Source organism: Chelonia mydas, chromosome 11 (genome assembly GCF_015237465.2).
Source record: "Chelonia mydas isolate rCheMyd1 chromosome 11, rCheMyd1.pri.v2, whole genome shotgun sequence".
In the NCBI taxonomy this organism is placed as follows: domain Eukaryota; kingdom Metazoa; phylum Chordata; order Testudines; family Cheloniidae; genus Chelonia; species Chelonia mydas.
In genome coordinates this window covers 49,921,050-49,948,499 of record NC_051251.2, presented here as the reverse complement: position 1 = coordinate 49,948,499, position 27,450 = coordinate 49,921,050, and the positions used below count along the sequence as shown (strand labels likewise).

The 27,450-nt window shown below is 38.8% G+C and overlaps 1 protein-coding gene across 3 annotated transcripts in view; it reads left to right on the top strand.

Annotated features, from left to right (window-relative positions):
• The first annotated feature begins 3,937 nt into the window (after positions 1–3,937).
• Positions 3,938–27,450, top strand: part of TFPI (tissue factor pathway inhibitor) — a 243,495-nt gene continuing 219,982 nt past the window's right edge. For 2 of the 3 annotated variants that reach the window (XM_043524804.1, XM_043524805.1), the window contains exons 1-2: positions 3,943–4,057; positions 4,318–4,490. The gene's annotated coding sequence lies outside the window, so the exon portion shown is untranslated. Of the gene's footprint in view, positions 4,058–4,317; positions 4,491–27,450 lie in introns of all 3 variants that reach the window. The other variant, XM_043524808.1, reaches the window with a different exon arrangement.

Sequence of the window (27,450 nt, the reverse complement as noted above, 5' to 3'; positions counted from 1 at the left end):
TTTTGATTGAACCCATGATAAAGGGACAGCCACAAAATGTATATGTAGATCGAGGTTCAAATTTTTCTGGAGTTCTTCAGGGATAATTGGAACTGGGTTTGTGGACTGGGTTCCTCTCCAGCATTAACGGTCTAGAAACTGTGTATTATGTATGTCATAGCAATACTGTAAGTGCCATTGTAGATAAAGGTTTTAAGAACTGTGCTAAGAGAAACCCCTATTTCATGGGTTTATAACCCGTGTAAAAATTGACCCTTGGCATCAATTTAGCATCTAGTCCAGAATACGTACGTGTCTGTGTTTCCCCTTTAACAAGCTCTGGTTAGCTTGTTTTTATTTACAGAGTAATTAACAACAGTTTTAAAGATTTTTAGCACATGATTTTGATGCATTTTTGTGTCATAGCAAGTAAAGTGATCAGGCTTTACTATTTGATGTTGTGACATATTTGCTTTGTCTTCTCTTAAGGCTGTAATAGATCATGGTTTTGGTTTCTTAAGGTTTTTTGGTTTTAAATGATATATGTCTTAAGGAACCAGCCTTGTTAGAGGTTGCTTTCCCTGGTTGTTTTAATAGTAGAAATTCAGTGGCTGAGAGACAAAGTTAGTATGAGCAATGTTTGGCTTCTTTAAATCTCCCTACTGTATTTTCCACTGCATGCATCCGATGAAGTGAGCTGTAGCTCACGAAAGCTTATGCTCAAATAAATTTGTTAGTCTCTAAGGTGCCACAAGTCCTCCTTTTCTTTTTTTAAATAAACTAATATCCTAACGGTAAAATCTTCTTTGTTCCTAAAGTCCCATGTCAGGGAATCAGCTAATTAGACTTAATTAGGTCAGTTTGGAGAGGTTGATGAGCATAAATGATTTAGTCTTTGTACTGGTCCAGGGGGAGGATGATCCTGCAGACACTAGTTGAAATTTGGTGAAGAAGAAGAAGAAATGTGTTGGGGGAGGAGGGGAAGTGAGTGCTATAAGAACAATAGGCCTGGCACTGCAACAGGAGGGGAGCTAGATAGCATATTCCCAATGCAGTACTCCATATGTCCTTGAGAGCGAGGTGAGGAGGGTGCCCATTTTTCTGCAGCCCCCCAATTAGCCGGGACCCTGGGCATAAACCTTTGTTGGCCCTGTGGCTAATCTGCCACTGCTTCCTGGTCTTGCAAACCTTTTCATGTTTATTTTAGTTCCCTTAAGGTGCTGCCAAAGGCAAATTGTTTATGTTCTCCTTCACCATCAGATTAATACGATAAATATCTTGGTGTGAACTTCTTACAGCCTTAATAATAACAGTGAAATGGAGACTTCAGCTTAAAAAGTTATTTTTATTAGCAGAAGCAGCAAGCAGTAGATGAATTAGCCCATACAGTGGTCTTGATAAAGGCCCAAAGCTCTTACACTGAAACAATAACTTACATTTTATTTTAACTTACTGGTCACTGTCAACACTATGAAAATATTCATGAATTTTAGCAACAGGTGTAGCTGAACATTTTAAGGTGAAAGTGTAGACAAGTACGAACTAAGTTTGGCACCATTCCAGAAACCGAGGACTAAGCCTTCCTTACCTGTAAGCTTTGTGACTAACCCATGCTCATGACCTATTTGGATCCAGGTTCCTTAGTTTGAACCTTTCCACTAACGATAGGTTTTTAAACAAAAAAACTGTAAAGCTTTGTGCAATGTATCCTTGTATCCAATGTATCCTTCCTCTGCAAAACATTCATAGAAGGCTAAGGGAAAATGGCACTGAGAAGATCAAGATTGAATGGAAATATATTGGTTACATTGAACATGTTTGAAAAGAGAGTATTTTTTAAAAAGGAATTTGTAGCCAACAGCCACTTTACAAATTAACTTTCTGCTGAAAATTTGAAATTGTGTTCCCTGTGTAGATGGTGTTAGTGTCCACAGAGTAACGAGATGGCATGGGTCATTGGCAACACCTCCCACAAGGAGAGTAGTTTTATATTCTCTTAAAGAAGCATTGATGTGGCCTCCCTTGAAGAAGCCATCACTTGACAAAGTGACTAGCTATAATCTATACCTAACCTTTTTTTTTCAGTTAAGATTACTGAAATCTTGTGGTTAGACAACTTTCACTTTAGCTAGATGCCTCGATTGAGGGCTCCTAGATCTCAGGAGAGCATATTTCTGATTTGTTCGTAGAAATCCAAATAAGCAAATAAATGCATTTTCTTAAATTACCATGAAACTTTTGTTCACAAAAGCAGACATCCAGGATCTACTTCAGGAAAAAATGAAATGAACTCTACTCAAAGTTTTGCAAGTTTTTCCTCAAAAGATTAATCGCCAATGAATCAGGTATGAAAAGCAGCAGTTTTAGCCTTAATAATTTAAAATTAAAAAGTGCAAACATTTTATCTGAAGCAGCTGGTACTATCTAACTTTTATCATGTCACTTTATCAATGTCACTCATATGTCACTCATATAATAGCACCATAGCAGCAAAGATGGAATAAATTTGGCAGCAACTCTATCATCATTTTTAAAGCTTATTTCATTTCAATAGATGCATGCCTTTCTTTCTAAACATAGGCAGCACAGAAAATGAGATCAAACCATTTGTACTGGACCACGAAATGCATATTTTAAAATTAAAGAACATGAGATTATTTTCCTCCATAACCACTTTTTCACCTTTTTCATGTTACTCTTATTTCTCAATTCAATATACTCAAAATCTTCCTCCATTTCCTACTGGAGAGAGAGCCATTTAAATGAAATAATGAGCCTGGTTTCAAACTCTACCTTCAGTTGTAATTATTTAACTCATTACATATCATTCAGTTTGGACAGTTAAATGTTCGTTCCTTGTAGTTTCTTACAGTGAAGCTTGTCGTTTTCTCTAGTTCTGACTCGAGATGCTGTGCCTTTCATATGGATGCAGCATTGATTTCTTACCTCATTTCATAGCAAAATAGACCATAAGTGCCTGAAGGAACCAACTGTAACTTCAAAATGTTTCACCACTTTGAACTACAGCTCTGTGAATCAAGGATTGTGTGCAAACCTTTTCTTTTCTGCCAAGAACTACCTCTGCAGGTACTTATTCTTGGGAGCACATACTGTCCTGCCATGAGTCCTACAGCCATCTAGAAAGTTGTGAGCGCTCCCCATTACTGATCCAAATGTTCACAGACTCTGACCACCTCAGTTCTTCCCAGTGAGTCTCAGAATCTTCTCCTCCTAAGCCAGTGTAAGAATTGGAATTTTGTTAGCAAATAGTTATTTTTAGCATAATCATAATCTGTGGGCAGGATTTTAAAGTATTTTTACTGGTCTGTTAGAGATATAGAATGATTAGTTAGTTTAGCACAAGATCTTCACCATCTCATACTTTTCAGTGCATTGATAATGATGTGAAGTCTGGTTGCCCAACAGTGTATGTCATGATAGAATAAGAGTGAAATCCTTGTTCCATTGAAGTCAGTGGCATAACTCCCTTTGATTTTCATTGGGGCCAGGATTTCACTCAAAGTATCTGGCAGACCAACTCACCTAATGCTTAAAGTGCCCCAGGACTGGGGCTGCTTAGTGTTCAGTGGGGTTATGTGGTTGGGCCTTCTTTGAGCAGGAGCGTCTTCTTGAGGGCCCAACCAAATATGACCATTTTAAAATTTTGGTTTATGTTTTTCCCTCATACTAAAGCACTACAAATCCCTGAAGGTGTTGTCTTCCATGGGATCACAGCCAGAATGCTTCAGAATATCTAAAGAGCCAATCTCAAGGAGCTTCATGTATTTGCATATCAATGAAAATAAACAAATTCCTCATTTTAAAAAAAATATGTACAGCTGTGAGACTGAGGCAAAGTCAGCACTTCTCTGGGTTAACACAAGGAGCAGAGTGACTGACCTCAACTGGGCCATTTTAAACTTGAAAGCAAAATGCATGTGCGCACAGAGAGAGCTTTATTTGTATAGTCAGCATAACTGACAGATGCATCTGATTAGCGGGCAAAGTTTCTGTGTTCAGTTCTGCAACATAACAGTGTGAGTCAGGATTCATTGTTAATCAGTCTTCCCTCTTTCAGGTCAGTGAAATCATTACATTTATCCAAGGGGTAAAATGGGATAAACTTTGAAAGAGGAATTATTGTGAGGTATTGGATATTTTTCGCTCATCAACAGTAGAGAACCATGAGATTTTGAAGCAGGCAGGCCAACCTAATATGTCCCTTCTTCAGGAGCTTCCCCAGAAAATGTTTGTAACTTTTCATGATAGCTGTTACCATGTGATTCATTTAATGCTGTTTGAAACCCACGTACCTTTTTGATTTGACTCGCATAACAGGAAGGCCTAACTTAATGATCTGAAAAATCTGAGAGGTACTAAAAAAGCCACATCTTAATCACCTCCATAGAAGGAACAAGAAATGGGTTAGAAAGAGAAAACAAAGAAACATGAGCTGGGAGAGAAAGCAGTGCAAGAAAAGAAAATGAGGACCTGGAGATAGAAAGACGAAGGTAGGTTCACCTGTAATTGTCAATGAAAAGCACTGCTGCTTAGGAAGTGAGTTTTAAATATTTAGTAATGTATACTATTAAAGCTTGTTAGAAAATGGATTTTTTCCTTGTTGTAAATGTTGACAAAAGAAAAATGTTAGTTTTTATGAATTTCCTCTGAGGAAAAATTGATCTTTTTTTTTAATTGAAAAACAAAAAGTTGTAAAGATTCTTTTTTTAGTTGAAAAGGTAATTTTTTCCACAACAACCTCTTTCTAAGTGAAAACACAGTTTTTCCTCTGACTATTTCTACAGAATATTTCTCAGCCAGCCATATATTGTGATCATTTTACCATGCTAAACTTTAAATCAAGGCAACTTCATTCTTTAGCAGACAAAAAGCATGCCTTTATAAAGAAGGCAATAGCCCTTTCCAGAAAACAACTCTGGATTAGCTGCTTTCAACCATAGTGCAATGAACTGAAATTCAATAATGAATCAAGTACAAAATAATCATGTTCCCTATTTTAGTTTGTCAGGATAACCTTAAAGGTCCATGAAGGACATCAATAATGTAATTTCTTTTCAAGTAAGAAAACAATTGCTTCAATCCCCAAACCTCTTTTCACTTGAGAAATATAGTGTAGATCAGTCACCTCTGCAGCATTAGCCATCTAAAATTATTATATCCTTTTAAATTTACAAAACAAATGTAAAGTTTAGCTGGATGTAATCTGAATTTTGGATGACTGTAGATTATTCATCACTCCTACTGCTCTGTATCTGGTTTGCGTTTTCTTCCAAGCTTTTTATTTTTGTTGGCAGAACAAATATTTATTCTTTCTTAAATGAAAGATTGAGGAAAAAGAGAAAAGTCAAAACTGAGGTAAAACAAGCAACTCTAAATACATCATGCTGTTGAACATAGTCCATTTATTTCTTTCACTCAAGTTGACTTCAGATTTTTTTTTAAATTGCCATTATGTCTACTACACAGAGGTAAATCTCTTAAGTGGTTTCAATGATTTCGTATCAGCATTATTTCTGCTCTTCATCTGACTGCTATTCAGACAATCTAAGAACATCCAGTAAAGTAATTCAGGATCCGTAGTGATCCTGCATACTTCTAACTCCATTATCATTAATGGGCATTATTCATGTAAGCCTCCCATGTACAGTCACAAGGTTACATCTGTAAATTAAGGAGATATAATTTGATTAAGCCTTAAACTTGTCTTAAGTATTACAGGTACATCATCCCTCAGTTTCATTCCAAGTGCAGTTTAAGAAAGCTTACATTATGTTATCAAATACTGTATATATCTTCTGGAAAACACAAAGTTTTAAACAGCATTTGAAAACTTCATAACATCCTTTAATACAGTCAAGTGATATAACATTTGACTTCTAAATTTTCTGCATTTTCCCCTCCCACACTTTTCAATCAGTCTTTAGTATACAGGGCATTTTATTGTTGTTTGCCACGTGGAGTCATAGTTCTCTGTTCCTAACTTTGCAGTGGAAATGGTTATGAAGCTGGATGACTCAGTGCAGAAGTAAAGTCCATGATCTCTTTCCTCTGTAGGTCATTGTTTGAAACCTAGACAAGGCTGGTAACAACTGAAAATTCTTACCATCTAAAGTTTTTTGTTTCTTTTTTCCTAAAAGGCAGTATATCTGTAGTATGTTGGCAGAAGCCTTGCTTCAGCTCCTGGTGGGCACCACACAGCCTACAAAAACTATCCCACATGGTACCCTTATTGGTAATTTTGGCAAATAGGCGAGGACTTAATGGGCATGGAGACTGAACTTCAGTGAAAAATAGATGGTTCTGTGTTCATTCAAACCTTGGCTGAGACTCCAGTGAAGGTCTACAACATGTATCCTTCCCCCCTCATCCCTAAAGGACTCCCACTGAGACAAGATCAATAGTAATACTGGCCCAGACAAGGGGAAGCCTTCTCTTGTCTGATCATAGAATATCAGGGTTGGAAGGGACCCCAGAAGGTCATCTAGTCCAACCCCCAAATCTGACAAAGGATCCCAGTTTGAGTCTTGGTTGCAATGAACAGGCTGCAATGGCTTCAATGAACATGCATACGCACAAGTATGCAGAGGGGTAACTGGTTAAACATGGCTTTTGACTGGCCTCTGTTTGGCAGTTGTAAGATTGTCAATCTTGTATGCTATCCCAGCATAAAATTCACTTCCAATATTTTTTAAAGATGGCTAGGATACCACCAGTAGCTGATAAACTAGAAAGAAATAAAGATTTGGTTTTTGTTTAACATCTTTAATACCAGACAAAGAACAAACCAATATATGGCCTGCTATAGAAGCAGATTTGTTTCCTAACACACTCTTAATTTCAAAGATTTCCTTGAGACAGAAACAGATCTTTGAAAACTGGGTCACAGGCCATGGAAATATATTATTTGCTGCTTCAATAAAAAAAAAAAAAAGGAAGGCTCCTACCGTACTGTAGAATGCATAATTAGCACATAGTCTTTGGGCTTGATTCTCCTCTCACATGGGTGCAAATGCGGATTCGCTGAAGTCAATGGAGTAAGCAATGTGAACAGCTGGAGTAAGCGAGAGGAGAATACAACCCTTTCTGTCTAAGACAGTTGTAAGGACTTAGACTCTTATTGGAAAGATTTTGGTACATGTTCGTGTTTGTTTCAATATAAGTCCTTACCACCAAACTGCCCCCAAAGGCTCTTTATTCACAAAAGAATTCCTCTGAAGTAGGATTTTTACAAGGTTCATTTAGCTGCCTTGTGGCTTCCTTCTTTGGGTCTCTTTCTCACTTCTGCAAATCTTAGTTGAGCAGCCAGAGTCTTTTGAAAGGTCAGCAACTGCTGTAATAAAAACGCTAAATATAAGGGGAAGGGTAAACACCTTTAAAATCCCTCCTGGCCAGAGGAAAAACCCTTTCACCTGTAAAGGGTTAAGAAGCTAGGATAACCTCGCTGGCACCTGACCAAAATAACCAATGAGGAGACAAGATACTTTCAAAGCTGGGGGGGGGGGGGGGGCGGGGGGGAAAGAGTTCTCTCTGTCTGTGTGATGCTTTTGCCAGGAACAGAAAAGGAACAGAGTCTTAGAATTTAGTAAGTAATCTAGCTAGATATGCATTAGATTCTGTTTTGTTTAAATGGCTGATAAAATAAGCTGTGCTGAATGGAATGTATATTCCTGTTTTTGTGTCTTTTTGTAATTTGAGGTTTTGCCTAGAGGGATTCTCTATGTTTTGAATCTGATTACCCTGTAAGGTAGTTACCATCCTGATTTTACAGAGGTGAATCTTTTACTTTTTTCTTCAATTAAAATTCTTCTTTTAAGAAACTGAATGCTTTTTCATTGTTCTTCAGATCCAAGGGTTTGGGTCTGTGTTCGCCTATGCAAATTGGTGAGGATTTTTATCAAGCCTTCCCCAGGAAAGGGGGTGTAGGGTTTGGGAAGGATTTGGGGGGGGAAGACGTTTCCAAGCGGGCTCTTTCCCTGTTATATATTTGTTAGACGCTTGGTGGTGGCAGCAATAAAGTCCAAGGGCAAAAGGTAAAATAGTTTGTACCTTGGGGAAGTTTTAACCTAAGCTGGTAAAAATAAGCTTAGGGGGTTTTCATGCAGGTCCCCACATCTGTACCCTAGAGTTCAGAGTGGGGAAGGAACCTTGACAGCTTGATTTCCAATCTGGATTGCTTACCTTAACACACAGTGAATCAGTTGGAATATCTCAAAACAAGGCTGTGAAGCTGAGTAATGCTTTGTAATGTTTTTACAAAATTATCAGACTTTGGTTTCCTTAAACTTAGGACAAATGCCAAAAAGTGGTTTACATGTTCGTAGGGTTCATAACTTTGGCTTAGAAAGTTTTAACAGAACAAGTACATTTTTGGATTCTTTAGACATTTGTAGATAGAATTGTATGTTCTTTGTTTTTTTTAAGTCAAAAGTTTAGAAGATTTCCTGGATAAATTCCTTTTGTGATTCTTTTGCTTTGCATTTAGTTTCTTATATAATATACTGTATCTAATTATCTGTTCATTCATATTGTATCATCTTTGTATTCCTGCAAGACATTTCCATGAGATCTTTATTTTTAAGCTTTTTATGCTGGCATTATATTGAAACAGACACCAGTGAGATTATGAAATGACAGGACGTATATTATTCCACCTCCCTGGAGAAGCAGGTCCTATAATCCTGTACAGAGCTGCCCTTGGGCTCTGCAACCTTTTTGTTTTCTTTTTCCAGTTGTCTGCTGTTACCTGCATGTAAGAACAAATCCAGGAGCCTTGGAATTGTTGGAAGAAATGGCCTCATGCCGTGGTTCTTGGAGGTGTAAAGAGGCATTGCAGAAAGTACTTCAGTGAGGCTAGCCCTTGCTCAGAAATTGAGAACTTTCCACTGATTCATTATTTAGGGTGGCATAGACTGACTTTCGCATAGGCTTGCAGGTGATATAGAGAATACTGTTTCTGTTCCCTAACTCTCTTTTCAATACTGTTCTGTCTTTCTGCCCTCTGACCTCTTGTCCTTTCCCTGCCTTATATTTTCTCCCTTCCATCTTTCATAAATCTAACCTGTGTTTAACCTTTCCCTGCCATGGCTACTAGAACGCTGGTTCTCACTGAGATGATTTAGCTCTCCTGATACCAGCAGTTGCTTGCAAAAGGTCAAATTCTACCTCTTACACCTTTTGTGAAGTGAGTGAGGTTGTACAAGGGGTAACTGAAGGCAGAATTTAGCTGAAAGATTTAAAGGTGATGTTACCTTGATGCTGTTTAGGAACAATTAAAATTAGGAGTGGAAGATGTTTCACTCACAGCTAGAGACAAGACCAGGAAACCATCTTAAAAACAAAAAAATATTGCACATAAATCTTTATATGCAATTGGACCAGTTTCCAGTAATTGTTGGACGGGACTCTCTTACTATATTTGTGCAGTGCCTAGCACAATGGGGTCCTGATCTCAGATGGGGACTCTAGGTGCATAAAATAGTTGCATATTTTGTGTTTCTTATTTCTACTTGTAAAATGGTTCTTACTCTGTTCATATTTCCTTATAATTGAGTTAAGTTTCTTCTTCAAAGCATCCCAGCATAAGAATAAACCATGACATTGCATTGGCCTTGTCTAGGTTTTCTTCTATTTGAAGTGGCGTATTTGTGGACTAAGGCAGGAGTTTGCTTTTGGGAAAGAGACAGAGAAGAAACTTTATCCTTAAAGTTTCCTTGGTTTGAAAGTACAACGTCTGCTATACTCTGAATCTGCTTCAGTACTAATGTCACTGTAGGGAGATCTCTTCTTCTTCTAAATCAGTGCTGCTCTTATCAGTGCATGTCAGAAAGGTTTGTAGCATTTGGGTAACCAAAGAAAAATTAAGTGATTTAAAAGCATGTTAAAGGAAAAAGTCTGAGAAAACCAAGAACTTGTTGATCTTAAAAATCTAATACATTGGACCTCAGGAAAGGACTAATTAGGGAATCAAAACAAATGTTCATTTTCTTTGAAGATATGTTTGGTAGCCATCAGGCCTCCAGTCCTACAAGCTGGTCCCCATAGACTCTGCAGGAACTGGCCCACATGGAGCAGCTTGTAGGACTTGGGGCTAGGTTTGTATGTGAAGGCAATTCCATGCTATAAAGGGAAGATTTAGGGCCTGCCAAATCTCTGGCATGTCCCTTACTTTACTCACAGGAGCAGTCTCATTAACTTAAATAAGAATGCTTTAGTTCCGCTGAAATTAGAGTAAAATTTGAGCTTGTAACAGAAATCTAGTTAGGACTGTGGCTCTGGAGACACTAGAGTTCCTCTATAACAGGGGTGGCCAAACTTACTGACCCTCTGAGCCACATACGATAATCTTCAGAAGGTTGAGAGCTGGGCGCACCTGCTGGGGATTGGGGCTTCAGCCCTGCAGAAGGGTCGTGTACCTAGGGTCTTCTGCCCTACAGGGAGGGGGTCTTGGGGCTTCAGCCCCACAGGAGGCATCTGCCGGGGCTCAGGGCTTTAGCCCCGCTCCTGCTGAAGCACCCAGCCCCAGCAGGTGTGCCCCACAGGGCTGAAGCACTGATCCCCAGCAAACTCCTCCTGCGGGGATGAAGTCCTGAGACCACCCTGTCCTCTGGGCACAAGTCCCTAGCCCCACCATCCCGCCGCAGGGCAGAACCTCCTATCTGGAAGGTGGAGAATGGGGGGGCATGATAGGCTCCACGAGCCACACTTTAACTGTAAAAGAGCCCCGGTTTGGCCACCCTATAATTATGCCCTATAATTATGGCTATCTTCTTCAGAAAACTTCATTTTTTAAAGTTTCAGATATAGATATTTATAAATATTATTTATGAATTCCTGTATACTTACTATGGTGTTGTATATCCCCTAAGCGCACATTAGGCCACCTGATTATAGATCTGAGCTTTTCCATAAGCACTATGACTGTGTCACTTATTGAGTCTACTCTAGAGGAAACCAAGGGTACTGTATACAAGTTGTAGTCAGATGTAGGACATGTATTTTTTCTTAAGTATTGAGCTATGCTAAATAACTGCTATATTACATAAATGTAACCTTGTACTGATTATACTGTATGTCAAAGGTGATGTCTTTTTATATGGCCAGAGCATAGGTAGTAGCTAAGGAATGTATGCTTTAGTTATCCAAAAATGATTTCATTTGCACTCTTCATGTTTTAGTTTCCAGGATACTCATGATATGAGCAGACATAAGGACGTTAATGTAAACCACTTCTAAGGCTAAATTTGTTTACTTCCATCCCTTGGAAGCACCTGTTACCTTGGCCAAATAGTTATGGTTGATGCATTTTGTCACAAAGGCCTATGCATTCACTCCCTTCATTCATAAAGCTGGTCTCAAACTTCAGTGAGCCTCCACTTCCACGATCTTTGTCTTCCTGGAATGGAAAAATCCTGCATAGAGGATCATCCGCAGTCTGAATCTTTGATCTCAACTTGTTTTCCAAGATCTAACATTCTTGAAAAATACTTCCATCACAAAGACACTGAACCTCACATTTAAAGTGAGTTGTTTATTCACATGATGGCAGTTAGAGTAAATTTGAAATATGAACATTTATAGCTCCAGCAAAGATTTTGCCATACAGCAAGAGTGGTTGGGGAGGAAAAGAATCTCAGCAACCTGTCTCCACTGACCCTACTTTATAAGATAGTCTCAGAGGGCCAGTTCCTGTCAGAGAGGAAAGTGCTGCTTAAGTCAGTGTAAACTGCACCATTCTCAAAGCTTGAAACATGTATATTTCAAACTGAAGCTACACAATCTCAGTGCTATTGACCTATCTCCTCTCATCAATATAGTGTCTCATTATCTTTTACCTAAAAGAAGTACTTCGGTAGAGCAGTAGTAAAAGCCCCCACTATCACCAAGACCTTATAGAGCACCGAGTTCCATGCTGAAATAGTGCTGTAGGCAAACTAAACCTAATCAGCTCATAGTAAAACAATCTGATTAGCAAAGAATAAATCCTGGTTATAATAACCTTCAAAACAGCCGTTGTCTTCTGGGATTCTCCTTCCAGTGTTGTAGTTTTCCATGCAACTGTATGAAATCTATCCCTTTATTCGAAGTGCCTGTATAATTTGTCCTCCCCCTTCTGGGGTATGAGGTGTGATCTCCTAAAATAGTTGTCCCAATAATTCTCTTCTAAAAAGCCCCTTCTTTTGATACTCTCTCTTTCTCAGGCAATTTTCCTCCTTCCTTTTGTCTCTAAACTTTTCCAGTATATGATCTATTTCCATGACCATAAAATCCTCCTCCCCGGCCCTGCCCCTTGGATCTCCTTCAATCTGGCATTTCTCTTTCTTGCTCCTCTGAAACCAAAGATGCTAATGACATTTTACCAGACAAATCTAAAGGTCTCTCTTCTTTCCTTGTTCACTTAGAAATTTCTGCTGCCTTGGATGGAGTTATGGTTACACCCTACCCATTTCCTTGCCGAACATCTGTCTTGACTACTGCAACCTCTGATTCATGGATGACATCTACTCTTTGCCTACAGTTCATTGAAAATGTCACTATCAAGATAACTTCCCTCCTCCCCAGCTCGGATAACAGCTCTGCTCTTCAATATCTATATTGGCGTCCTCTCTTTTTCTGCACCTATTAACCTAGCTGACATGTTCATAGTATACCATGCTAGTCTGAGGGCTATTTCTCCAGCAGCTGTGAAGTGCAAACAAGATTCCCTTGCAAAGCAATTGATTTTTTCTTTTTAGTGCTGGCTATCCATTTAAAATATGGACCTTCACTCCAGTAAATAATATTTTTATTAAGGATAATTATTCTACTATTGATTTTATACTATGGTATCGATACGACTATGATCAATTCGGCTCGAGTGACCAGACTTTTTTACTCCATAGACTTACCCTGCATTCGTCCAAAAAATATGTTACCCTTCAGTCTGCCATTTTCCGCACTGGCCAGATACAGACAATTGAGAAGTGCACATCCCTTCGGTTCAGGGGGTGTGGGTCAGGTACAACCGATGACACACACACACACTTGTGCCTTTGCCTTTTTCTCTGGTCTGACGGCTGTGTTTTAGAACAGACCAACCAATCAGGGTGGACCACATTGTTTGTGTGGTTGCCCTCATTGTATAATTGATGCATAATTAATTTTAGGTCTATCTATTTTTTGTAGCCAATCAGATTTTGAATGTGGGTAATTTTGGATTGATAAGTACATAGGAGTCAGCATAAATCACTATCTGGTCACCTCGTTTCCTGACCACAAGTCACAAGCATAAGTTTATTTTTGCAAGGCTTCCATTTTGCAGAATACGGAAGTTAGAGGCCTAACATTTGCAATACTTCTATTATGTCAAGCTTGACATGACAGTTGTTCAATTTATTCACACTTAGATTACCTTAGTCTCTTAGATTCACCTCTGAATTTGGCCCACTATGTCCAATATGGCTTCTTCCTATTGTCTTTGTCTTTAGTGGCTGCCATGAAAGTTGAGCTAAGTGCTGGCAGGTAATGTATGATTACTACATGATGCTAGCCAACATTGTCACTTGTTTGCCTCTGGACAAAAAGATTTTCACATTGTCACTCTTAAGTACAGAATGAAAATTCATCTTTGAGAAAACCCCTGTTGCATATGTATCAAGTCCTCTTTTTAAATGAATATAACGTAGACAATGCCTTCTTATAAAACAGACTATATACCCCATAAACATTCATTAGGACACAAGAAAAGTAGTCAAAATGTAATGTATTTCAAGCCTATAATATTTCATAATTTTTATTTCATTTTAGAAAAATCCGTTGTTATATTGAGACAAATCCTAAATGATTAAACTAATGAACCCTAATGAAACTAATCCTGCTTCCTTCTGTGTTTACAAGTAAAATTAAAGAACTGCCGACTGATTTATTCTGCCGAGCAAATTGTCCAGCCACAGTGCTATGTAATGAAATACATCAGACTTGTTTGAAGTAGGAGCAGAAATTGGAGATCAAGCCTGTTGGAAAGACGATGATCTCAGACTTTTCAATTAGTAAATGGATAAGAGAAATATTCCCTGAGGCAGTGGTTCTCAACCAGGTGTCTAGGGATCCCTGCGGGGGTTGCGAACAGGTTTCAGGGAGGCCACCAAACAGGACCAGCTTTAGACTTGCTAGGTGAAGCCCCACTGCATGGGGCTGAAGCCCTGAGCCCTGCCACCTGGGGTTGAAGCAGAAGCCTGAGAAACTTAACTTCTCATTGCCCCCTGTGGTTTGGGCCCTGGGCAATTGCCCTGCTTGGTACCCCTTAATGCCAGCCCTGGCTTTTATATGCAGAAAACCAGATGATGTGGCACAGGTGGGCCATGGAGTTTTTATAGCATGTCGGGGGGAGGTAAGGTGGGGGAGCTCAGAAAGAAAAAGGTTGAGAACCCCTGCCTGTTGTTTCCTCATCTCGGGTGGAATAACCCAAGATGCAGCAAAATATAAATGGTGGGATAGCATGAAATGCTAAAAAAGGAAGAGTGCAAAATGAGACCTAGAAGTAAGTAGGAACTATTAAGAAGAAGAACGTAATTAAAGTAATAAATTAGAATTTCAAAGTAAACTTAATTGTCCCCATGCATTCTGGGAAAAAACATGAGATCATTCTCAAAGAATTAAAAGATAAAGCTTTTTTTAATTAAAAAGTTTGTAAACAAAGCGAATAAGAACATGAGACTAATAAGAATATTCACAATACAATTAATATGATCATTCTGCTGGAAAGACTCTTTTCAGTTTTAATGCATTTATTCTGTCTTTTGGCCGAGAAATTGGTGAGTATGTACTTCTAAGGATAAGAATATACCTATATTTCTTAATGTATGGATCCCTGTACACAATTTTGTTCATGAAAAACTGATGCCAGAGACCAAGGCTTGCACAAAAGAATTCTTTGCATTAGGGTGTTCTCTTATTTAAGTAGCCACTTCAGAGTGTCCTATTTGAAGCTGGTGGGCTGCTTCACCAGGAAAGAACCGGTGCCATGCCTCAGGCTGTTCCAGGCCCTTGTCTTGGGGCACAATTTATTATTCAAAACCCATGAAGGAACACAAAACAAAACCATTCCCCTGGCTAAAGCGGGTGGCAGTCCCAAGAGGCCTTTCCTGCTTTTCCTCTCTCAATGTCCTGAAGGAAGTCATACCTAGGCAACCTTTAACCCTTTCCTGGCTGTTACACCAAGGTTTCTAGTACAACTTTTTTAGGTCTTCAGTTAGGGCTTGATCCTGCACCCGTTGAAGTAATGGCAAAGCTCTCATTGATTAAATGGTGCAAGATCAGGCCTTTTAAGATCACTTTTACCGGGCAGCCAATTTTTTTCTGCATCCTTTGGATGGTTACTTGAAGACAAGTTTCACCATATGTTGCATGCTCATGTAACTTGCATTCAGTCACAGTAATTTAGCCTCAATTTAGCATGTTGCATAAGTTTAAGCATCAGTGGGCCTACTCACTAGTTTAGAGGTAGAAAAGTGCTTAAGTACTTTGCTGAATCAGGGCCAAAGTATGTACAGTATTCTTTCTTCTTTTTCCTTTCTATGTATTTCATAAATATTCAATCGGTTTTGTAACACTGCAAAAAAGTAAACAGTCTGAAGATAGAGGTGCCTGTCACAGTGTCACAACTTTATAATAACTCTCTACAAAAAATGAGAGCTCACCGTGCAGACAGTTTTAACAAATAATGATGAGGAGGCAGGATTCTGTGACCAATGGCTTTCAGCTCCATGAGGAACTACCTTGTACTGTAGAATCATTGGCCCAAACTCCCTCCAGTTCTCTGTCCCCTTTTTTGGTGCTATAAAACTTCCCTAAATGGGTAGGAGGGATTCCAAGGCAATGTAGAGCTGGTGTAGGCCTCCCTCCAGATTTGCATTTCCTTCCTCCAGTCACGCCAAATAGAGCTATGGATCTAGGCCATTAAGAGTTTATTTGGGGTTGGTGTGTGATATTTGTCATTGACAGTTCCATAACATTTGACTAGCATATACATTTTGATTATTAAATTGATAAAGATGTATTATAGTGCAGCCGTGTCCATTGCTGGCTCCACCTCTGGTGGCCCCTCAGACAGCTTGTGCATTTCCTCTGGTAGGATTGCAACTGGATGGCCTCCAACCACTAATGATAGTATGGCCAGGATAGGATAGAGTTGCAATGTAAACACATACATATGGGTGTTTAAATTCTACAGTTATGTAACTCCACTCGCTGTAAGTGCTTCAGGGCAGAGATTATCTTTTTTGTGTGTTAGAACAGTGCCTTGCAAAATGAGACTGGAGCAACTATGTGCTACCACAGTACAAAAAATAAATAGTAACATAATAATAGCTCAGCTGACATGAGAAGAAGCATCAAGCTCACTGTCTTATTCCTAATATAGTCCACATGAAGGATTGATTTTTATGGATTACTTATCAAGGAAAACCTTTGTCAAATGAATATATCTAGTGTAGAGTGGCAGAATATTCATTTCAAAGGTTCATTTTTTCACTTGATTAGAAATTTATGGTTAGTACACCTGGCTGATAGATTATTTTGTGTGTGTATGTCCTGTAAAAGCATAAAAATCAGTATTTTCCAGAGCCACTTGAATGATAAAAAGAATTACATCGTGCATTTTATTTCCCAATTGAACTTTACCTTTTAAATGAAATTAGGCCCAGTCTTGAAACCATTGAAGTCAATGGGAGATTTGCCACTCACTCCAGTGACCGCAGGGCTGGACCTATCACGTTACTGAGTACTTATCAATTAACAGTGTCTTTTATAATCAGACTATATATTCAAAATAAATGAAGTTTAACCAGATAATGGGCAATATGTGGTTTTGATCAGAAGGTATATAAAGACTCTGAGTGAAAAATCCTGACCCCACTGACGTCAATAGCAAAACTCTTATTGACTACAATGGGATCAGGATTTCATCCTATGTGACGATATGGTATAAAGCCTGTATCATCAGGGGGATGGGCATGACTGCATTATTCACTATTATTGAGTAATTGGTAAGCAAAAATGTCTGAGCCATCCTCTTTAATGGACAAGGTAATCTTTTCCCCCTTCACTAATGACAAATGCTTAGAGACAAGGTAGGTGAGGTAACATTGTTTATTGGATCAACTTCTGTTGGTGAAAGAGACAAGCTTTTGACCTACACAGAACTTAGGGGATTTGGCTTAAACTTCAAAACAAAAGAATTGCCTTTGGACTGAGAGACCAAGCATGGAAACCTTTGCTCCAAAGGACAATTTCTGAGAAAGCTGTGAAAGATTCAAAAGAGGGGCTTAGAATGGAAGTTAGAATGTAACCTGAACTACGACTTTCTCTCCAATAAAAGCTATAACAAACTGTCTGGAAGCACATGGGCAGTCCCTCTTGCCTATAGAAATCATTGAGACTCTGCAGGTGCCCATCTGTTCATATTCAATTGCAGGGTCAGAACTTGTATTGAGAAACAACAACCAATTTTTTTAAAAAGTGGCTACTTTCAAGGCTCACAAAAAAGATGTGAAAAGTGAGAAATTTAAACCAGCCTTTTGTCCTAACTGTAATATGTTTGTCTTGTGCTGATGACGCATAAAAGATCAGTAAATCTTATTATTTCTCAAACTTCGCTACAAGCATGCCCCATTGTACTAACAAAAAGTAAATGAATAAATAAAAAATGCACATTTTCCCCATCACTCAGAAGAAAACCAGCTTACTCCTACAACTAGCAAGCCTTTATTCTCAGCTGCAGCAAATTAAAATATATTCTGTGCTGCTGATCTGCTTGAGTTCTCTTGGTGGTTTTTGTAGAATGAATCTCTGCCATTTGACAAAAGTACAGTCTGCTTAATGCATTTGGAAACAATTATGAAGTGAAACTTGTTTCCTACATGAAATAATGAGAATCTTCCCTAAGTGGATTCAGACTGTAGCTGTGTTAAGACTGGCAGCTATAGATTTGTACAGATCTTTTTTTCCATTTTGGATCTAAAGCGCTTTCACCCCACTGAGATTCAGTGGGAGTTGTGAAATCTGGAAAACTCATCTGAAACACTGAAATTATGCATGGTTTCCACCAAACCTATAAAACTGGGAGCCTCCCCAACTTCCTTCAGGATCATTTCTCCCACAGGCCCAAGTTTCTGATTTTTCTTTGACTCTCCACCTCCCATGCCCCAAGACAGTGATTGACTAACCAAATTGAGCCCTGTGATTCCATATTCAGCCAACAATCTCAGCCTTATTAAACACAGAGAAAATGTATCCACTTCTCAGTTACAGTAAATGGGGTAGAAATGTCTCCCCATTTGGCATAGAGTCAATATAAGGAATGGAGTACTTGTGGCACCTTAGAGACTAACCAATTTATTTGAGCATAAGCTTTCGTGAGCTACAGCTCACCGATGAAGTGAGCTGTAGCTCACGAAAGCTTATGCTCAAATAAATTGGTTAGTCTCTAAGGTGCCACAAGTACTCCTTTTCTTTTTGCGAATACAGACTAACACGGCTGTTACTCTGAAACCTGTCATAATATAAGGAATGTACAAGCTCTGCTTCCAGCCCCAGCATAAAGGACGTGTCTGACATAAGTACTAGGTAGATGGAGAGGACAGGGCTATTCTCTACTTACCAGACCCCATAGGGAATCATGGGAAACAGAGTATATATTAGAGTAGCCTTGAGTCTGCTCTGAATTACAGCTGGACCTGGCCTTTTGTTTCCTGTGTTGTATTGAAAACTGTAAAAACTACAAGCCATCACTTTAAAACCTAAGGAGTTTACTGTCCTGCTTGCAGGGTAGGGGTTCTGTAAGGAAGCACACAATCCAGAGTCAATCTGCAGAAAGCCAGCAGAGTAAAGTGTAAAGAGTAAAGTGTGTGTGGGGGGGGGGGATGAGTTCTGACTCTCTATTTTAGGGAGCAGCCTGCTTTGTCTCTCTCTGTTTTGGGGTTCATGTGTGTTATTCTGAATACTAAGAAATAAAGTAGTAGTATGGTGCAATCTCCAGTGGGAGTCTTTTAAGTTTCCATCAAAATTCTCTGTGTGTATGCTGTGAACAGAACCCTTCCCTCATGCCATTCCTGCCCCAAGTGCAGGAAAATGATATGCAACAATGTGACCAATCACAGTGTTCGCACATCATTATGATTGGTTCAGCTTATGCACAAAGCTCTCTGTGAGATCAGAGAATTTGCTTGAACAGAGTCAGAATGGTGATAGCAAACCATCACATCAAGAATGAGAGACAGATTTTTAAAAAATCAAATATAAATTCAATGGTCAGTCGTACACATTTCCAAAGAAAAAGCAATATCAGACTCCCATCTTCCTAAGCGTGGAGAGGAGAGTTAAGGTAGTTTTGACTGTTTTAACTCTGAATTTCTATACTTTCAAATATATGTGGGTACCAGTTTCTTTATCCCCACTTCTCCACCTACGACAAGGCACTCACTTCTCATCCCCTTCTTAGTACAACTCCTGCTGCTTTCACCTCTTCCATCTTATCCCTGTCTTGTTGTTTTAATTTTTTAGAGCGAGAGAGAGAGAGAAACTAATTTGAGTCCCAGTATTTCCAGGTGCCTAGAGCTCATGCTGTATCACAAAGTCTGATATATTAAGAGATTATACAGGAAAAACATTGAAATTAACATGGATACGTGAAACATTTCATATAAAATAGGACCCCTTTTTCTGCGAAAATTCCCCCATTTGTAAAACTAAACTCAACTTCTTTCTGAGGTTTTGAAATACTCAGCTAAATGTTTTTACCTCCTTCACTTCCCCCTCTTCCGCCCTGTTGCATGTCCTCCCCAATTCCAGCTGGGCCTGGAAGTGCACCAAAAGTGTCACTAGGTTTGTTTTTTCTTGGGAGATTTCTAGCCCAGTTTGGCAGACTCAAGAAGTTTGAATAAGCATCTGTATTTCTGAACGTTTATCTGAACCAAACCCTAATTCAGAGCCTTTTAAGTGTTACCATTGCTAGGAAAAAAACCCTAAAACAAAACCTTATAAGCGTCTGAAATTTGAGATCAGGGTTAATGAAACCATAACATAAGCTGGCTCCATTTCAAATGATTTTAATAAAACTCACATGTTTTGGTGAACAAGTTAGACTCTTTTTTTTGTAAATAAGAAGCCTGTTTTCTCTGTTTCAGTGCAGTTCCTAATCCCTCTGGTCATGTACGGAAAATATTTATGAATGTTGGATGTAGATTTCTGTGCAACATTGTTCTGACAAGTATTGTATGAATCTGTAAGCTATGTAACATCATTGGTTAAAAGGTTTGTTCATTCTTAGAGTGCCTTTTTGGGTGTCTTTTTCTATGGAGCAGATAACACATCATTTGTCTTCTCAATAAACTATCACTGATGCAGGATGTGTGTTAATCTTCCTAGAAGATTTTTTTCTCATAAGCTCTATTTTTTAATTTTATATGTTTTATTTATTTTATTAAATATATTAAATATTTAATATATATAAATTATGGAGATTAATAAAATAAAACACACACAGGTGAGCCTCAGTATTTTACATTTCTTTTATTCACAGGAATCGGTGTGTTTTATAGTTCTTTGGATTTAGAGAAAGTTACAAATCTTAAATGATATATTTCTACCCTTAAGCTATACCACACCATCAGATGTTAAGCAGAACTCCCCACTGATTTCAAGGAGTTGTGCTTTAAAACTAACAGCACACTATGGCCCCTTGTTTTGAAAATTCTGGAGGTGAATCTGAATCTTGCACGTAGAGAAAATTAAATATAGTGTCATGCAGCATGACAACACTTAGAACAGACATACTTTGCTAAAAAATATCCCATGACATTTCTAGAATCAGATGAAACTGGGTTATTTACAATCAAACTTGAGGCCTGTTATACTCCCAGTAAAGTCAAAAGTAGTTTTGTCATAGAATTCATTGGGAGAGTGGGGTCAGGCTCCCCTGGAAGTGTTCCAATTTTTCATATGCCATCAGAAACTACGAGGTTACTTTTCATCTGCCCTCATTCTGTTACATGTAACTGAGGTTAAGCAGCTTCCTCTGTTTGTAGCAAAATATTCTCAGAGGGCACAAAACTGCAGAAATCTACTGCAACAATGGGAGAAGCAAGTTACAAAGTACAGTACATCCATTCCAGGAGGAAAAGTCATTTTAATAATGTGCATGGATATAACGGATGCTTCTCTGTGTCCAATGCCCCTGCTGTGATGGGGGCAGAGATACACATTGTACTTCCTTCTAATCCTCAGAAAAAAACTTCAGAGAGAGCATCCACGCAGGGCCCACTGCCACTAGGGGGAGTCTTGTAGTAGGGTTTCAATGAAGTCACATTGCCAGGGAGATGAGGTGGTAGTGGGTGTCAGAGCCAGTGTGAGTCACTGGCCTTCCATGGAAATCCCTGGAAATCCACCAAGGTTGGGAGTACACCCTGCAGCCTTTTCCACAGGGGGGAAAACCCAGCACTATGGTGGAAAAAGAATTTAGCATGAGTGGGGATAATTTGGCCTGATAATCTTAGGAAAACCATAAACCAATGGTAATGTTCCCCACCTCCCAGTCACTGTCTTTAAGCAGGGTTTAAAAATGGAAATGACAATGTTCGTCATTCAGCTAATGTTTGATGGCAAAAACTTCTCACCATATGTCAAAACTCTAGCCAGACAATAGTTTAATCCCACCCTTTACACTCACACACACAACAGGTCAGTATCTTAGAAATGAATTCACTACCATGTTTTTTTAAAATGGCACGAAGCAACGTTTAAAACAAAAGCCTTGCCATTAAAAATGCCTTTATACTTAATGAAAAGTGAAGTGTTACTTATATTAAACAAACAAACAAAAAGCCTTCCTGGAAGGTGCTGGGTCTGATACACTGAGGGGTTAGGCCCTCTCACCTTCCACTGATTTTGGTGGGTGTTGAGGGTACTCATTATCTTGAAGGACTGGGCCTAATGCAGGTATTGAATGGTATGGTGTTGGTACACTTTTCATAAATGGGTAAACAAAATCATCTGGCACCACAGGTAGGAAGAAAAGGAGCCTACGAAACCCCTTACAACAACTTACTTCAAGGATTCTAACCGACAGAGGCTGTTGTGTGTTTTGAATGTGCCCTAAAATTCTAATGAATTCCAATGGTTTTAAGCCATCTCCCATAGTTCCTAGAAAGGACAATATTCCACTACAGTCAATGGGAGTTTTCCTGCCTTAGTATCATGCCCCATAGAGTATTCATTTGGTTATACTAATCCTTTAAGGTCCACCCATTGTTAATTATCAACAACATCACAATAAGCAGGCTCCAAAATCTCCTGATTTTATAGTACAAAGCTATGAAAATCTCAATGTTAGGGAACCTGCCTGCTTGATTTGAAAAGCTTTAAAACAAAACAAATCTCTTCATATCTTCCTGAACCATATGGACAAACATCCCATCAATGAGCTATGAAAACTAGCTACTTCCCTCCTCTTTCACTTTACCTTATAACTGTGTTAATCTGGTTAGCTAGATCCTGTTCACAGAAGATGTGTGCACTAGTTACTTACAAAGCCATTTGTGATCTAAAAATAGAAGTCATTAACAAGGAAATGATGGCTGTTCTCACAATAGCTTTGGTAAAAATTTCTTGAGACAGCTGTCAAGTTCCAATTTCCCTGACCTTTTTTTAAAAAATCATCTTCCTCACAGATACAATATTAATTCCACCAGCTTTTGGAGCAGACAAGTCCTGCTGTTGGGGAAAGGTCTCAGCACAATGAAATTGATTCCTAGTCTGCCTGAAGGGTTGATCTCACTGAGGTGAGAGCAATGTGACAACAACCTTTTCAGCAGGACATGTATAGTTCAGGCTCTTGAGATCTGGATTGCAATAGTGCAGTCCTATCTTTAGCCCTGATCCAAAGCTCGCTGAAATCAATAGGAGTCTTTACGTTGACTTCTGTGGGTGTTGGATCAGACCATTCCATCATGGATTGTCAACGTGGTGGTTATGAAGAGTTTTTTCGGTGGATTGCAACCACCCTCCCTTGCTTTGTGGCTTAGATGGGTCCTGCAGCTTTTTTTCTTGTTGCAAAAGTGACAGTACAGAAAAGGAAGAGAATCACTGCCTTAGGCACAAATCACATTGAAATCCATGTGGGTTTTGCCCGACTGAGGACTACAGAATCAAATAATTGATTTAAAGGGTGTGTGTGTGTGGGTGGCGGATTCTCCCCCCACTGATTTTCAGAAATGTCCGGCACCATTTGCTAAAATAAAGAGCATCCCAACAGGCAGCACTACTATAGTACAGGAACGTAGAGAACACTATTTTCAGGAAAGGCTTGATGAGAGAGAACAACATAGGAGGAAGGAATAATGCTTGAACGTTGCTCTGTCTTGGCTCGCTCTCATTTTACGCTTGAACAGCGAATGCCATTTTTAAACATTTCTCTTATTTTCCTAGTCTCTGTTGTCTTTATTTACATGCCCCAATAGTCTACGGTAAGTGAATAGCTCTGCTTACTTCTGCATTACGAGTCCATGGTCTCTGTAATCCACGTAGGAGCATTAGAGGGAATTTTACTTTCTCTTAATCCCCTATGTGGATACCCAATTCATGTCACAATCTAGTCCTAAGCAAATATGAATATAAGAACAGCCATAGATGGTAAAAACAATGGTCCATCTAGCCCAGTATCCTGTCTTCCAACAGTGACCAATGTCAGGTGCTTCAGAGGGAATGAACAGAACAGGAAGTCATTGAATGATCCCCTGTCATCCACTCCCAGCTTCTGGCAGTCAGAGGCTAAGGACATCCAGAGCATGGGGTTGCATCCCTGACCATCTTGGCTAATAGCCATTGATATACCTGCCCTCAATGAACTTATCTAATTCTTTTCTGAACCCTGTTACAATATCCCATGGCAATGAGTTCCACAAGTTGACTGTACGTTGTGTGAACTTCCTTTTGTTTGTTTTAAACCTGCTGTGTATTAATTTCATTGGGTGACCCCCAGGTTCTTCTGCTATGCAAAGGAGTGAATAACACTTTCTTATTCACTTTCTCCACACCATTCATGACTTTATCGATCTCTATAGTTTCCCCTCTTACTCATCCCTTTTCCAGTATGAAAAGTCCCAATCTTTTTAATCTCTCCTCGTATGGAAGTTGTTCCATACCCCTAATCATTTTTGTTGCCCTTCTATGTACCATTTACAATTCTAATATATCTTTTTTGAAATGGGGTGACCAGAACTGAACGCAGTATTCAAGTTGTGGGCATATCATGGATTTATATAGTGGCATTATGATATTTTCTGTCTTCTTATCTATCCCTTGTCTAATGGTTCCTAACATTCTGTTAGCTTTTTTGACTGCTGCTGCATATTGAGCAGATGTTTTCAGAGAACTATTCACAATGGCTCCAAGATCTCTTGCTGGAATGGTAACAGCTAATTTAGATCCTGTCGTTTTGTATGTATAATTAGGATTATTGTTTCTAATGTGCCTTGCTTAGAGCAACAAAATGGCAGATGAAATTCAATGCTGATAAATGCAGTCACCCAGTTTTGTGAGATTCCTTTGTAACTCTTTGCAGTCAGCTTTCGATCTAACTATTTTGAGAAATTTTGTATCATCTGAAAATTTTGCCACCTTACTGTTTTACCCTTTTTTTCCAGATCATTTATGCCCATACTGCTCCCAGTACAGATCCTTGCAGGACACCACTGTTTATCTTTCACCTTTCTGAAAACTGACCATTTATTCCTAGTTTTTGTTTCCTATCTTTCAACCAGTTACAGATCCATGAGAGGACCTTCCCTCTTATCCCATGACTGCTTACTTTGTTTAAGAGCCTTTGGTGAGAGACCTTATAAAAGGCTTTCTGAAAGTTCAAGTACATTGTATCCACTGGATCCCCCTTGTCCACATGTTTGTTGACTGCCACTCAAAGTATTCTAATAGATTGGTAAGGCATGAGTTCCCTTTACAAAAGCCTGTTGACTCTTCCCCCACAAATTGTGTTAATTGCCCACCCCATGAAATCTCTCCTTACGGTGTCACCAATGGTTTTCCTGAAAAGCTAAGGTGTGATGCGGTATGATTGAAATATGACCATTATATAATTAATATTACCACTGTTAGACAATTGTGACAAACTTATACAAAATATATCATGTAAGGTATCAACAGAAAAGTTAATATTTGCTAAATATGGTTATCTTGTTTAAATCCATGTATCATCACTGTATCTGAAGTTTTGAATATTGGCTGTGTAATCTATGGTTACATGGTATGGTTCATGGAGTAACACCCACAAGATAATTTACATATGATCTGGCCACACATTATGAATGACTCTTCAAGTTTGATGGCCCATTAGGAGAGTTCATTCTAACCATGGGCCAAAGAAGAAGCCTGTCCCACCTGGTGAGCCTTCCTGTGGATGCCCCAGCCAAAATATGCATAATGGCTGCCCCTATGCGTTAGCAAGCCATGTAAGGGCATGTGATTTGCTCATGTGACCCTGGACTCCATCTTGTTTTCCACAAACTGTGCTGTGAGCTCTGTTTTGGGACAGTAAAATTCCAAGCACATGGTAGAGGGTATAAAAGACCCTTGAAACATCTCCATGTTGCCTCTTTTTTGCTCGGATTCCCCGGACTGTGGATTAACAATAAAAGGAGCATATTTGAACTATGGACAGAGGACCATTGGAGTCCATTCCAATCTTTAGGAAGTTACCAGAGATTTTACAAGCCAGCAGTCTATAACATCACTGCTATAATTCTGGTATAAGAACATTGCCATTATTGTATGTACATGATCTATTAACCATTTTAACTCTCTTCTTCTCTTTTAAATAAACCTTTAGATTTTAGTTAGTAAAGCCGTGTGATTATTGGGTAAGATGTGAGTTATATAATGACCTGGCTATGTGGCTAATCTTCTGAGATCAGAAGCCCCTTTATTTGATTAAATTGGTTTTCAATAACTACTCACCATAAAGTCTAGTGTCTAGGTGGTGAAATAAGTGCTGGAATACCTAAGAAGACTGTATTTTTAACTTCTTGTTAACCAGTGTGGTGACACAGAAGTTTAGTTTTGTCATTGGCTTGGTATATCTAATGATCGAATAACTACCAGTGTGGGGTAAGTCTATCATATTTCTCAGCAGTTTGTCCTGAATCTGGCATCTTCAGCTGCGACAAACTAAGTCACAATGATACAAGACTTAAGGCTATGTACCAAACATTGGCAGCAAAGGCTCTCTGAGAATGTAAAATCTGGTTTATGGTTAGATGATTTTCTGAGTGATTTAGGCTATTGAGATTGTTATTTGTTACTGGCTTTTGTTAAAAATGTAAGCCCACATCTTAGCTTTTTAGCATATTGAAGTGGAAATTGACATTGATATATATGGTATCAGACATTAAAATGGATCATAGTTTGTAAAATGTAGTAAGGTGCAGAGTATATTCTTGCCAACACTCAAACTCATTTTTGAACTTCTAATGTGTTTAACTTTTAAAAGAAGGACCTAAAGATAATTCAACAATAAGTATTTCAAAGCCCAAACTCCTGCCATTCTTCCAGCTGTTTGCAGGAGTGAAATCTAATATTGACCAAGAGATGAAACATTCTATTTGGTTTAAAAAATGTGCAATTAACACAGACTGCAAAAGTCAGAGCTATTGCACAGCATAACAACTATCTCTTCTGTAGGGATCCACAGAGAAATATTCAGTATGGTACTTTTCCTTGGTTGCCTGAGAGATTTTTGAGGGTGTTTAATAATTAAAAAACAGAGCTTTATTGACTATGGTGCTCAAGAACAGCATCTTAAAAGGGCCAATCTATAAAAAATAGCTTTGTTTGAAAATAACATTGGGCTCCTACTGACTTAACCATACTGTACCTTTACAGTAACATTTTTTGTACTGTCCTATTGGTTATAACTCTTTGAAAAGAAATCTAAAAAATATTTCAAGACAGGCTTTCTTGCTTAGTGGCTTTATATATCCCAGGGTGTTTTTCTGAGGATCAGGATTGTATACCCTGGAGTTCAATTAGATAAAAGTTCTGTCCTTAAAATTTGTCTGAACACGGTGTGAAAACAAATATTAGTTACTATGCGTAAAGGCCTAGGCTCTTACAGATAAAACCTTAAATATTTGAGGCTAAAATCTGGCACAGAAAATTGCAAGGGTGAAGTTAATCCAAAATCTGTTTTGTTCTTCAAGGACCCAGTCCAGTAACGCACTTAAGCATATGCTTAGTTTTAAGCATGTCCCATTGTTTTTTCAGCTTGCTGCACCCAAGCCTAATTTATCCCTTTGAATCCTTCTACCAGTCTCATCTACATGCCTTCTCCCGTTCTGTCCATTATGCCCATCTTGTTTGTAATATAATCACTCCCTCTTCATTTAAATCCCTTTCTCAAAACACAATCCT